The sequence below is a fragment of the Crocodylus siamensis genome, chromosome 2 (assembly GCF_052110815.1).
Source record: "Crocodylus siamensis isolate JL-2025a chromosome 2, ASM5211081v1, whole genome shotgun sequence".
Taxonomy (NCBI): Eukaryota; Metazoa; Chordata; order Crocodylia; family Crocodylidae; genus Crocodylus; species Crocodylus siamensis.
Window position 1 is genome coordinate 114,677,758 of NC_143396.1, and position 10,526 is coordinate 114,688,283.

General features: G+C 39.7%; 1 non-coding gene across 1 annotated transcript; it reads right to left on the bottom strand.

The window, feature by feature from the left end:
• Positions 1-6,933: 6,933 nt before the first annotated feature.
• LOC149870642 (U4 spliceosomal RNA) lies at positions 6,934-7,077 on the bottom strand. The gene has a single exon (XR_016440884.1). It is a non-coding gene; the product is annotated as a U4 spliceosomal RNA (small nuclear RNA).
• Between the last annotated feature and the right edge of the window lie 3,449 nt (positions 7,078-10,526).

The following is a 10,526-nucleotide window of genomic DNA, read 5'->3' on the forward strand; positions in this document are numbered from 1 at the left end:
ACCTGAATTGGATTTGAAGCAATCATCACTCTGGATTATATTATTAATCCCCTGAAATGTCCACATCCTTATTTTTACATCAAAACATATATATAAATCATCTCTCAAAGGATATTACAGATAGGTATCTGTCATGGGGAAAAGGAGAAAGATTATTTTAATCTCCATCTTTTAAATAATATAATTCAGGAGGTGGTAAAAATAGGAGTCTGCACCCGGAAATAGAAAGTCAAATGGATATCAGCATTCTTAATACATGTCTGATGAAGGAAAGCAATACCAGGTGCTGGAATTTACAGCTGAGGAAAGAATGGGTCTACAGGAGAGTAGCACGTTTTTAGTCTGTGTTGGCAACAGACCTCCATTATGAAATATCCATTGCAGGAATGTGTAACAGAGAAGATACACTGTACTACATTTTTTGTCTCAAGTTCAGTAAAGGATCACAGCAATTTCACACCACATCAAGATAGTCTTTAACATCTTCAACAATCAAAGTGGAGCCTATCTAATTTTATTGATTTTCTTACCAACAAATCTGACAGCAGTCTTACATTTACAAGCTTCAGATAACCCACAAGACAAAACAGTATATGAATTACAAAACTCACGTGAAGATTATAGGAGCATTAAGAGAGTAAATCAATGAGTTCTATACAGTTATACCATTTATTGTTAATAACTACTGTTATAATAATCATTAATCTTCCTCAAAGTTACATTTGCTTGTGTACAAGGTTTATTTTTAAAACCTTTAGTGTTCATGGGGAAAAAATTCCTTTCAAAGCAGCAGCTTGTTGTTCTCAATGATAACACTTGACAAATAGCATAATATTTGGAATTCACAACAGTCTGTGAATATCCAGCACAAAGACTTGATTATGGACAGTGTAGAAATAAAAGCATTTTTATAACTATCTAGATAAGTACATAGATAATGATGAATTACTATGAATCCTAAGGTCTGAGCTCTCATTCCATGGCTACACAGAATCCTACCTGGAATCTATGGTCCCTTGTGTCACCAGTTATAGCCAATTAGCTTAATCTTTTTTTTTCTAACTTTTTAGGCAAAGATTTTCTTGGATTCACTTAATCCAGCTAATATCCTGTAACCCAAAAAATGAGTCATATTCAAATTACTGTCACTTCTGTAGGCTGTTGATTCAATAATTTTAAGATATATTCAAACAAGAAAATATACTTAAACATATGTCCAGGATTCTAAACAGCATCCTAGTGTGGACTATAAGGCTATTATTAAAGTTAAAGTTTGCCTGTCATAAGCTTTTTTATATACTAATAGGGCTCTTGTTTTCTGAAGCACTTGTTCTAATTTTATACTGGAAGCATTCCTGCAGGTTTAAGTTAGAATATAGAGATGAATGTCTAGACTATGCAAAGAAAATATTTCATAAGACTTTGGGTGCCAAAGTATACAGGAGGTTTGCACACTACTGTGGAAAGTTTGGGGTACCTCTGAGGCATGGACATTTTCTTTGATGTCCTATCCTATTTCACAATGTTTGCTATTACTCTTCTGGTATTTCACCAATATTATAAGAGGGGATGAGGAATGTGAAGTCTTTCTTGCCTAGTAAGCAGTTCTAGCCCTCTAATTTTAAATCAACACAGCTGCTTTGAGGTAGGTAGCTACAAGCAAGATGGGGTGCACAGTGTAATAAACAAGCTCAGAATTATTTCACTTTCTTTCTGTAACGGGGCAGACACCCATCATTCTCATGAGAGATGAGGATTCGTACAAAGGTAGTGAGGCCAGCTCCTGAAGCCCTGAAATTTGAGGACTTGTACAGGCAGCTTCTCAGTCTTTATGACAGTTATGTAGTTATCTACGGTAACATGAAGTGTGGGAGAAATGCATGCCACTTCAGGAGGTGGTTATTTACACCTATTTTAACCTCACTTTGTACACACGTGAATAACTAAAAGGTACAGGGGACAGTAGAATCTGGGTTCATTGTAGAATTGGGTTTCTACAGGTGGTCTTATAGGTCTCTGGTTGAGGAACAGTGAATATTAGCTGGGTGTGATTTCAGCTTCTCAGGGTCTAAGGAAAGGCAGCTGTGCCCTATTTTAACTCGATTAGTCAGGGCAGGTGACCTTGTTTCCTTAAACAAGCCTTTCAGGGTGAGCTATAAAGATGTTCCTTCTGATTTTTGATAGCTGAGAGCTATTTTAAAAGTTGTTGTTAGTGCTTTAGGAATAGGTTGCTTTGTTGTGAGTTTTGCAACATGGAGTTAGGTTCTCTGTGTTTGATTTTTATTTGGTAGAGTAGGGCTTTATGGCTATTTCAGATGGTTGTTTAAGAACAAACCACTAATCTAACCTTATTTAAAACTTTTTTTCCCTCTATTCACAAGACAGTCTGTTTCTCTAGTCCCTTGTCTTAGATTGAAACTGGTTGGATCTAGACAGGTGTTTTTAGAGGATGTCCTATCAATCTGGCTATAAATGGAAGGGAAACTTTCTTTTCCCTGCGTGGGAAAAGAAGCAATGCCCCCAGAAATGTGTAATGGCAAAGCTACAATAAACCCAGCATACAAAATCTTATTTCCATAATAGTACTTTGTAACACCAGGCCGGGACTTTAGATTAGTACTGATTTTGAGAGTAAATTGTTATCTGTTCCATTACTTTCTAAGGCAGTTGTGTCCTACTGAACTACCCTGGCTCTTATATTAGGCTCAAATACTTAGTATTGAGTTCAGAGACCTCTCAAGTACACAGACTAAATCTTTAGGTAATGGGCTCTTGTGCCAGATGGTAAGTACAGGTTATACAATAGCCAAAAACAAAGCAAAATATAACACAAACCCTCAAAGATATGTAGATACCTAACTTCAATAGCAGTCTGGTACCTAAATACCTTAAGGATCTGGGCCTAGATGTTGCTTTTTTTGCTTGCCCTTTTAACTATAATCAAACAAGAGAATTAACTGTAACTTCTGGATGTAAAATTAACCTTTTTATATCTAATCTCAACAGTCCTTTAATGTGCTTCTCAAGGAAGTATATAATTTGTCTTGGGCAAGGATTTTTGGATAAAATCTTTTATTGGACCAACAGTATAGTTGGGATAAAGTTAGATAAGCTTTTTGATGCAAAACAGTCTTCCTCAGATCTGAGAAGGAAAGCAAGCAATGATTTTTAAGAACAGTGAGTAGAGCTGTGAAATGGGAGCAGGGAGAAATTCCTAGGTGTAGCAGACAAACAATTAGTAAAAGGAAAGAAGCTTGATTACTGGGAGATCGAGATGGATCAAATGGGAAGAGGATCATGTAGTGTGTAGGAAGTATTTCAAGAATCAGGTAGACTGTAGAGCATCGTAAAATGAGTATTCAGTCCTGGGTTCGTACTGTCCAGCCAGGTTACGTAGTTTTGGTCTCAAGCTCACCTTTTAAAGGTGTTTGTTAGATGAGGCAATGTCAGAAAAGGAGTGCTTGTTCTGTGACTAACATACTCCTGCTAACATGTGTCTCTGTCCTTTCTTTATATTTTTTGAGTGAGAGGTCTTTTTGGTACATAGTTGATGTTTTGGCAGGCAAAGCTCTTTGGGTAGATGTGATATCTTTTATTAGACCAACTGAATAGTTGGAAAACAGTTCTTTGCAAGCTTTTGAATGCAATCGCCCGTCTTCAGGCATAAGGAGTCTCTGCTGGTCTGAGACGCCAAGGAATGAAAGAAGCTAAAAGTGTGAGAGGATGTCAGTGAGAATGTAAATAAGTGGAAATTAGGAAAACAAAAGGTAGAGAAGGGATGGGAGGCAGGAAACAAGGGGGAAAAAGTGAAAGGCAAGTAAGGGAGACTCCATTGTAGTAGCTGATGTTTAGTTTCACTCACATCGTTACTTCTGGGTTCAGTGGGAACACACAGGGGGCCCGCCATGCTCTTGTGGGATGCTCCATCCACCTCAGCATCACAGTGTTCACACGCTGTGCCTGGTACCTCAAACTATGTAGAAAAAACTTAAAGCTGTGTCTATGTCCAAATCACTGATTCTCCGAATCAGCATCAAATCTTCAGATTCAGATTCAGCTGAATCAAATCAGGGACAGTGATCTGAATCAACAAATTGAATCACTCTCCCTCATTCGGGCCAGATCTGAATCCAAATCAAATAGGGCCTGTTTCCCACACACCTAATAGTTACCATAAGGGCATTTGGTGCATTGGATCAGATGTATCTCATTTTGGGAAAGGCATGTATAGGATCCATGGATTCTGGTGGTTTCTTGTGGGGGCTGTTGATTATATTAGCAGTGGAGATGTGTTGACACTCCATTTTAAACATCTATTGTTAAAGCAAAGTTGGGTCCCATTTGACATCTGTTATGCAGTGGGGAGTATGCTCCTCATGACGGGTATGGTTTGGGGGCTGTTTTGAAGGCCAGGAATAGGAGCTGAGGATATTTATCTCAAGGTCTGATCTTAGTCAAGTCTAGGATATATTTGCTTAATGATTCTTTTAGTCTGTTCTTGTGGAGGGTGGCAGGCTGTGTGTGGTGGGAGAGGGTTAGTGCATGGTATTTGGCTTTTTCAAAGGTATGGTCTTTTTTTCTACCGGAGTGTCCTTGTTGTATAAAGGTAGGATTTAGGCTGGCCAGGTAGGTAGCATGACTATTCTCCTCAGAGCAAATGCAATGGTATCTGAGGGCCTAACTGCAGATGACAGCCTTTTTGTGTGCTTTGGGATGATTGCTGGTCCTGTGGACCTAAGTATGGTGGTCTGTGAGATTTTGTATATGGTGCTTTGTATGATGCCATCCTGGATGTGGATAAGGGTGTCTTGAATATTGATGCTACTGTAGGAGTATTCCAGACAAAGTTTGATTGAGAGGCTGTAGTGGTTAAACCTGTAGTGGAAGTCCGTAAGTGAGTCCAAGTGTTCAGAATACTTACTGACTTCTGTGGGAATCAATGTTTTGTTTTATACATCTAGAGTACAATCCCAAAGCAAAGGACGTTATCAGTATGATGCCTTCCCAGCCGTTAAGCATTCCACAAAAGCAATCCTAAAAGTAACATCCCAGATCCAGTACTAGGTGTTGATCTATTTTTCCATCATGGCATATTGTATTTGGCAAGTATGCTGTGCTATCCCAACAGCCTTTGCCAAACCTTTGTTCTATTTATTTCAATAATAGAATATAGCAAACATTGAGTGCTTTTGAAAATACCACTATAATCAAAAACAAAAGGTGGCGGGAGGATGTCTATAGGGTATAGGACTTGATGAAATGCAGAGGTTTGGGCTGGATTGGTCATAATTATGCTGTTGTGGCCATCTGTCTCTCTTGCTCTACATGAAGCATTTTTCTGGGATTTAAACAAGGTCTACTGCAACACCTGACAGAAACAATCAGACACATGTTCTTTGTTTAAATCTATATTTGTGCTGACAGATGGCTAAGGTAAGTGAAAACTTCTGCTTTGGTGGTGTAGCTTAACTATGATTGCCTTAACAGGATTACTAATTATAATTTTAATAAACATGTTCTTTTTTGCCCCCAAATGTTCTTAATTCTTATTTTAACTGTGCCAAGAGCATGTCTCTCTGAGTCTACCGGAGTACTCAAGAGTTTGGCTCTACAGATCCCATTGTAGAACTGGGCCTGAATATTCAGTTGGTAAAATTGGATTCTACATTTCATGACTCAGAAAACCTCTTGCCAACCTACTCATGCACTTTTATTAAGTTGCTTTGTTGTTTTACACATGTTGAAGACTAGAAACACAAGTGAAATGAGCTCTATTTTAAGAAGCTAAAATGTACTTTGCAAGCAACCAAAAATTTAGATTAGAATGTGAAGCATGCTAAATTATGGTTTAGTGCTTGGTTCTTGTTGGTTTCATGTATTTCCTGAAGCTTACAGCTGCTCTGGTACCTGTGCTATTTTAAACCCTGGGGTTGTTTGATATTAAAGTGAAATGCATAAATATAAAATAAAACGTAACTGAAGCATCATGGACAAGGATTATCTAATTTGGGGGTTAAGAGATTTTTGCTAAATAATAAGGTCTTCAGATTTTGCAACAGCTTTTTTGTTCCTCCCCCAATTGCTGTAAATATTCAAGTTTCCAGTACATTTATTTCCGCTCGTTTGAAACTGGTGTTCTGTTAAGCTGCTGCAGTGGTTCCTGGCTGTGTAATTTAAGCCCATAAATTGAAGACAAGGCTAGGTTTTCCTGTAATTATCTTATTAAACCAGGAGTTCCATGTTTATTCCTGTCACTGAGGAAAGCCTTTAATTAGTCTACTTTAGCTACAATGTGGATTTCTTAGTACACTTAACAGCTTTGGAGCAAAGCAGTTTTCTGCTATCATTAGCAATTGGTACAATATAAAGATTGGTTTTGCCTTTTAAACAAAACAGTGTCTAAAGCCATTCACAAGCAGTATTAACCCAATTGGTGAAGCAAGTTCTTGTTTGATCTCAGTTATTAAGGAGTTTCAGGCCAACAGTTCCAAACTGTATTATCTGTAGGCTGGTTTGATTGCTTTCATCTAGCTTTCACCTAAACTGTGATGGTAATGCTGACCTTAACCTGCCTAACTAACAGCTCTGGACATCAATGTTTATTGTACACATGGATTTTATTTTACTATGTTAAGGTCAGCAAAAAAGAAGCCTGTTTAAATGAAAATTATGTGAACTAATAATGATGAGTGCCAGGTATCACTGCCAAGTACAATTAGTCCTTCAATGACTGGTTTTCCATCTGTAAAATGGGGACAGTAACATTTAACTACACCATGGGATTGCCTCGTTGGATTAGCCATTAGATGTTGTGCCTGATTATACACCCAGAAGTCCCACTGACTGCATACGGAGTTCTTGGTTTTTAAAATGAAGATGTGCGGTTCAGCCCTGTGAAAAGCTTTAGCCATCAATTATTAATAGGTGTCTCTCTCCCTTGAGGGGTTATTTCTTTGTTGGTATTATCATCTGAAATGAGCAATACTTGGAAAAGGGAGAAGGGGGAAAGTTTTCAACTAGTAATAATCATGCCTTGGTTGACCCTCACAGACTGTGATACTGTCACGGCACAATTTATTTGTGTTTATTAGGAAAGAACACTTGGGGATAGCTATTAAATATTATAAGATCAGACATTTGGCTGGATTCTGCAAACAGTCATTATGGTGAATGTATTTGCTGCTCTTTAATTATTAATTTGAATAGGATTAGCTGGGTCAAATTGCTCACAGGCCAGAGTAAAGGGCAGTGTAGAGCCACGGTGTCCCTCAAGCTCTGACTTTGAGGCAAAATTCCTCTGTTGGCTCAGTAGGAAGATGTATCCTATTAGAACAGTACAGCAAGTTCCAGTCTTGCTCTTCTTCCATAGTCACGGCTCCTACTTAGGTTGCATTCCTAGGGACAGATGGATGGAGTGTACCTTGGGCTCCCCCAAAAGCAGGGTCAGTGCTACAACGGGTCTATGCATGAGTCACAGACCCTTGTGTTTTTTTTTCTCACTCCCATATGCCACATAATTGTCAGCTGCAGTGTGGCCCCACTGTTACTGTGTTTAATTTTCATTTAGCTTTCCAGATGCTTGTGATGGGCAGTTAGGAAACAATAAACACAAATAGCATCCACTTCAAGTTGGTTTGTACTGCATTATAATTAGAAATGAGGAAGCTGAGACAATTCTCTCCCTTTATGATTATATAGTGAGACATTATTTTCCCCTCTGTTCTTGTTCTTTATGCTATATGCTATTAGTTTATCAGTTTTAATTGTTATATTTTCTTTGTGATAGAAAGGTTTCCAGGGGTCACACACACACACATGCACATACAGAAATATATTTTGGACATGACTTTTATTGGGCTCTTTATTTTTTTAAATAGTAAAATGCATCCTTTATTATTGTTCAGAACAGGCTTTGGCTAAAAATCTGAAGATGCTGTTTGGGAAGACAGTTGCTCTTGAGTGGTTCCATTATTTCTTCTCAGCTGTCTTTTTTGGTAAAGCTTGGTAATTTATTCATCAGCTCTATGATTGTTTTACCTGTTTTGTCCCACAGGTCTCCATCTTGTTACTCTCTCCTAGTTAAAATGACACAGGTCTCTACATTTTTTTTCATAGGGTATGGACAGCGTGCTGTCTGTTTTCTCACTATCTGACCAAAGGGGCGTTGGAGGAGAACAGCTGTCGATATTCAGTTCAGCGAGGAAAAGTCTTAACTGAGCTGGGGGATAAAAGATTCCTACTTCTTTGTTTGGGGTAGATTGTCCAATAGTTGTACAGGTTGTGGGTATTTCTTGGATTCTCTCATTGCTCTTTGATTTTCAACTAATATTACGGCTAAAATTCCTTTTTTTCCATTTGACTTTTGTAAGTCTGATCTCAGCCTTGGTTAGGTGTACACATTTGCAAAAGTTCAGCATAATGGTCACTATGGGCTTTATGCAAGGCTGTCCTTGAAGAACTCTGCTAACTATTTCTTTAGTTGAATGTCAGGGGGCAGAGTGAGATATTATGAAATCATTTTGCCAGGGCATGAGGGCTGGTTCTACAAGTAGAATAAAAGAACGGAGTTACTCTGAAATTTAAACCAGTGTAACTGAGTTCAGAATTTGTCCCTGTTTCTTTTAGATTATTAGGCACAAGCATGGATGGTTGGTTCCCCAGGGACAACTTGCAGCTGGACACCTTGTGCCATTGCTAGTTGTCCCTGGGGAACGCCTGTGCCACACACCCTCTGGAGCACAGTAGGTGACCCTGGGTGGGATAAGGGAGGCTGGGGTCAGCACTGGGCTGACCCCAGCAGCCTTACCTGGGGCTGCAGCCATTGGTGGTGTGTAGGGGGTGCAAGTAGGATCAGCTGTTCACTCCCCTAGAAGTGCCAGCCTTGAAACCTGAAGTGCTGCTGGATGTTCCTCCACCACTCCTCCATCGGTGATCTGGTGCCCCTGCAGACTTGGGAGGCACCAGTCGTCCTTGGCTGTAGCAGTGGTGATCCTGCTGCTCAAAGCCTGGCCAGCAGCTGGAATGTGGTGCCAGCCAGCCAGGCTCTAGTTTTGAGTGCTGCTTTGGATGGGTTTTTTTGACCCTTGGATATCCCCCTGCATTGCTGCCTCTGCACTGCTACCTTGCAGCACGGAAACAGGTGAATGTGTGGTATGTGGCACCACAGACATGTCTGCCGTGCTACGTACCACATGGCCATGCTTGTCTGGACGCAGCCACAGTTATGGAGTGTCATCTGTTTTTTTCAGATTTCTGTATAAATGAGGGTGAATAAACGTGAGGCTGAAAGTAAAGACAGGAGTACTAGGACCTAGAGAGAACAAACTGATGAGGGAGGAATGACGATGAGAGAAAAGGCAAATATTTTCTACTAGTTCACTGAAACCAAAAATGAATGGATTCGTCCAATGCCAATCTGAAAAACAAAATACTGATTTAAAAAGAGTTGTTTTGTGGATAAAACAAATGGATTTGTAAATTAACCACCAGCTCTGTGAGCAATTTTACAAATCTTCTGTATACATGCTTTTAAAATGATTCACTCTGTCTTTAGAAAAATACCCAAATAATTTCAAAATCTTATGATGAACAAAGATGTCAAGAAGAGGAACTTACATGAAAGAAATAATGGAACTAGTAATAAAATGAATCTGATCCCATACTTGTTAAATTAAACCATCTTAAGCAGTGACCTTTATGACAAACCACAAAGGGCCAAACATGCATCCTTGGCAAGGTTTTTGTTCTGAATTCTTACATGCATACCCCAGGAAGCTTAATGAAGTCCAAATGCCCTTGCTGTTAGGTTGTGGCTGTATGTATCCTCTTTGCTGTGCCTATTTGAACAAGAGGAAGTTTGCAGGTACCCCAGAGCAAATGAAATCTGTAATTCTTCTGACTCCCCTACCCTCTGCTCCTTTTCTTTTAAAATATGAATTCCTTCTCCAAGTATTCTCTTTGGCCTGAAACTTTTTGATGAAACTATTGGAGATGACTTAGTCTGCTTAGATGTTATACTTGCTAAGAGGTCTGCTTAGATGTTATACGGGTTGCGAATTCTCTTCCCTCCCTAGAAGTGGGAGCGTGGGAGGCAGGACCACCGCCACCATTGAGCACTCTGTGCCACCACTGTGCACCACTTCCCCATGCCCAAGTCCAGCCAGCTGGCTGCTGGGCACCCCCCGGCCCTCTCTTGTCTACCAGCTGGAGTTGGGTGTGGGGAAGTGGTGTGCAGTGCGTGGCAGCAACACAGAGTGCTCAATGGCGGTGGTGGCCCCACCCCCCAATGCCACTGCTTCTAGGGAGGGAAGTTTGCAACCCCCTTGTCGCGGTATCAAAGCTTGAGAAACCCTGTGCTAGTGCCCATTAAGTGTAGATTTTAATGTCTGAAGAGAACATATTGATGGTCTAGATCAGAAGTTCCCAAACATTTTATTCCCATGTTTCACCTTCTAGATTTAGCAGCTGCCCACTTACCCCTACCAGCATATGTTTTATATTTTAATCCCTTAAACCAATTATAATAA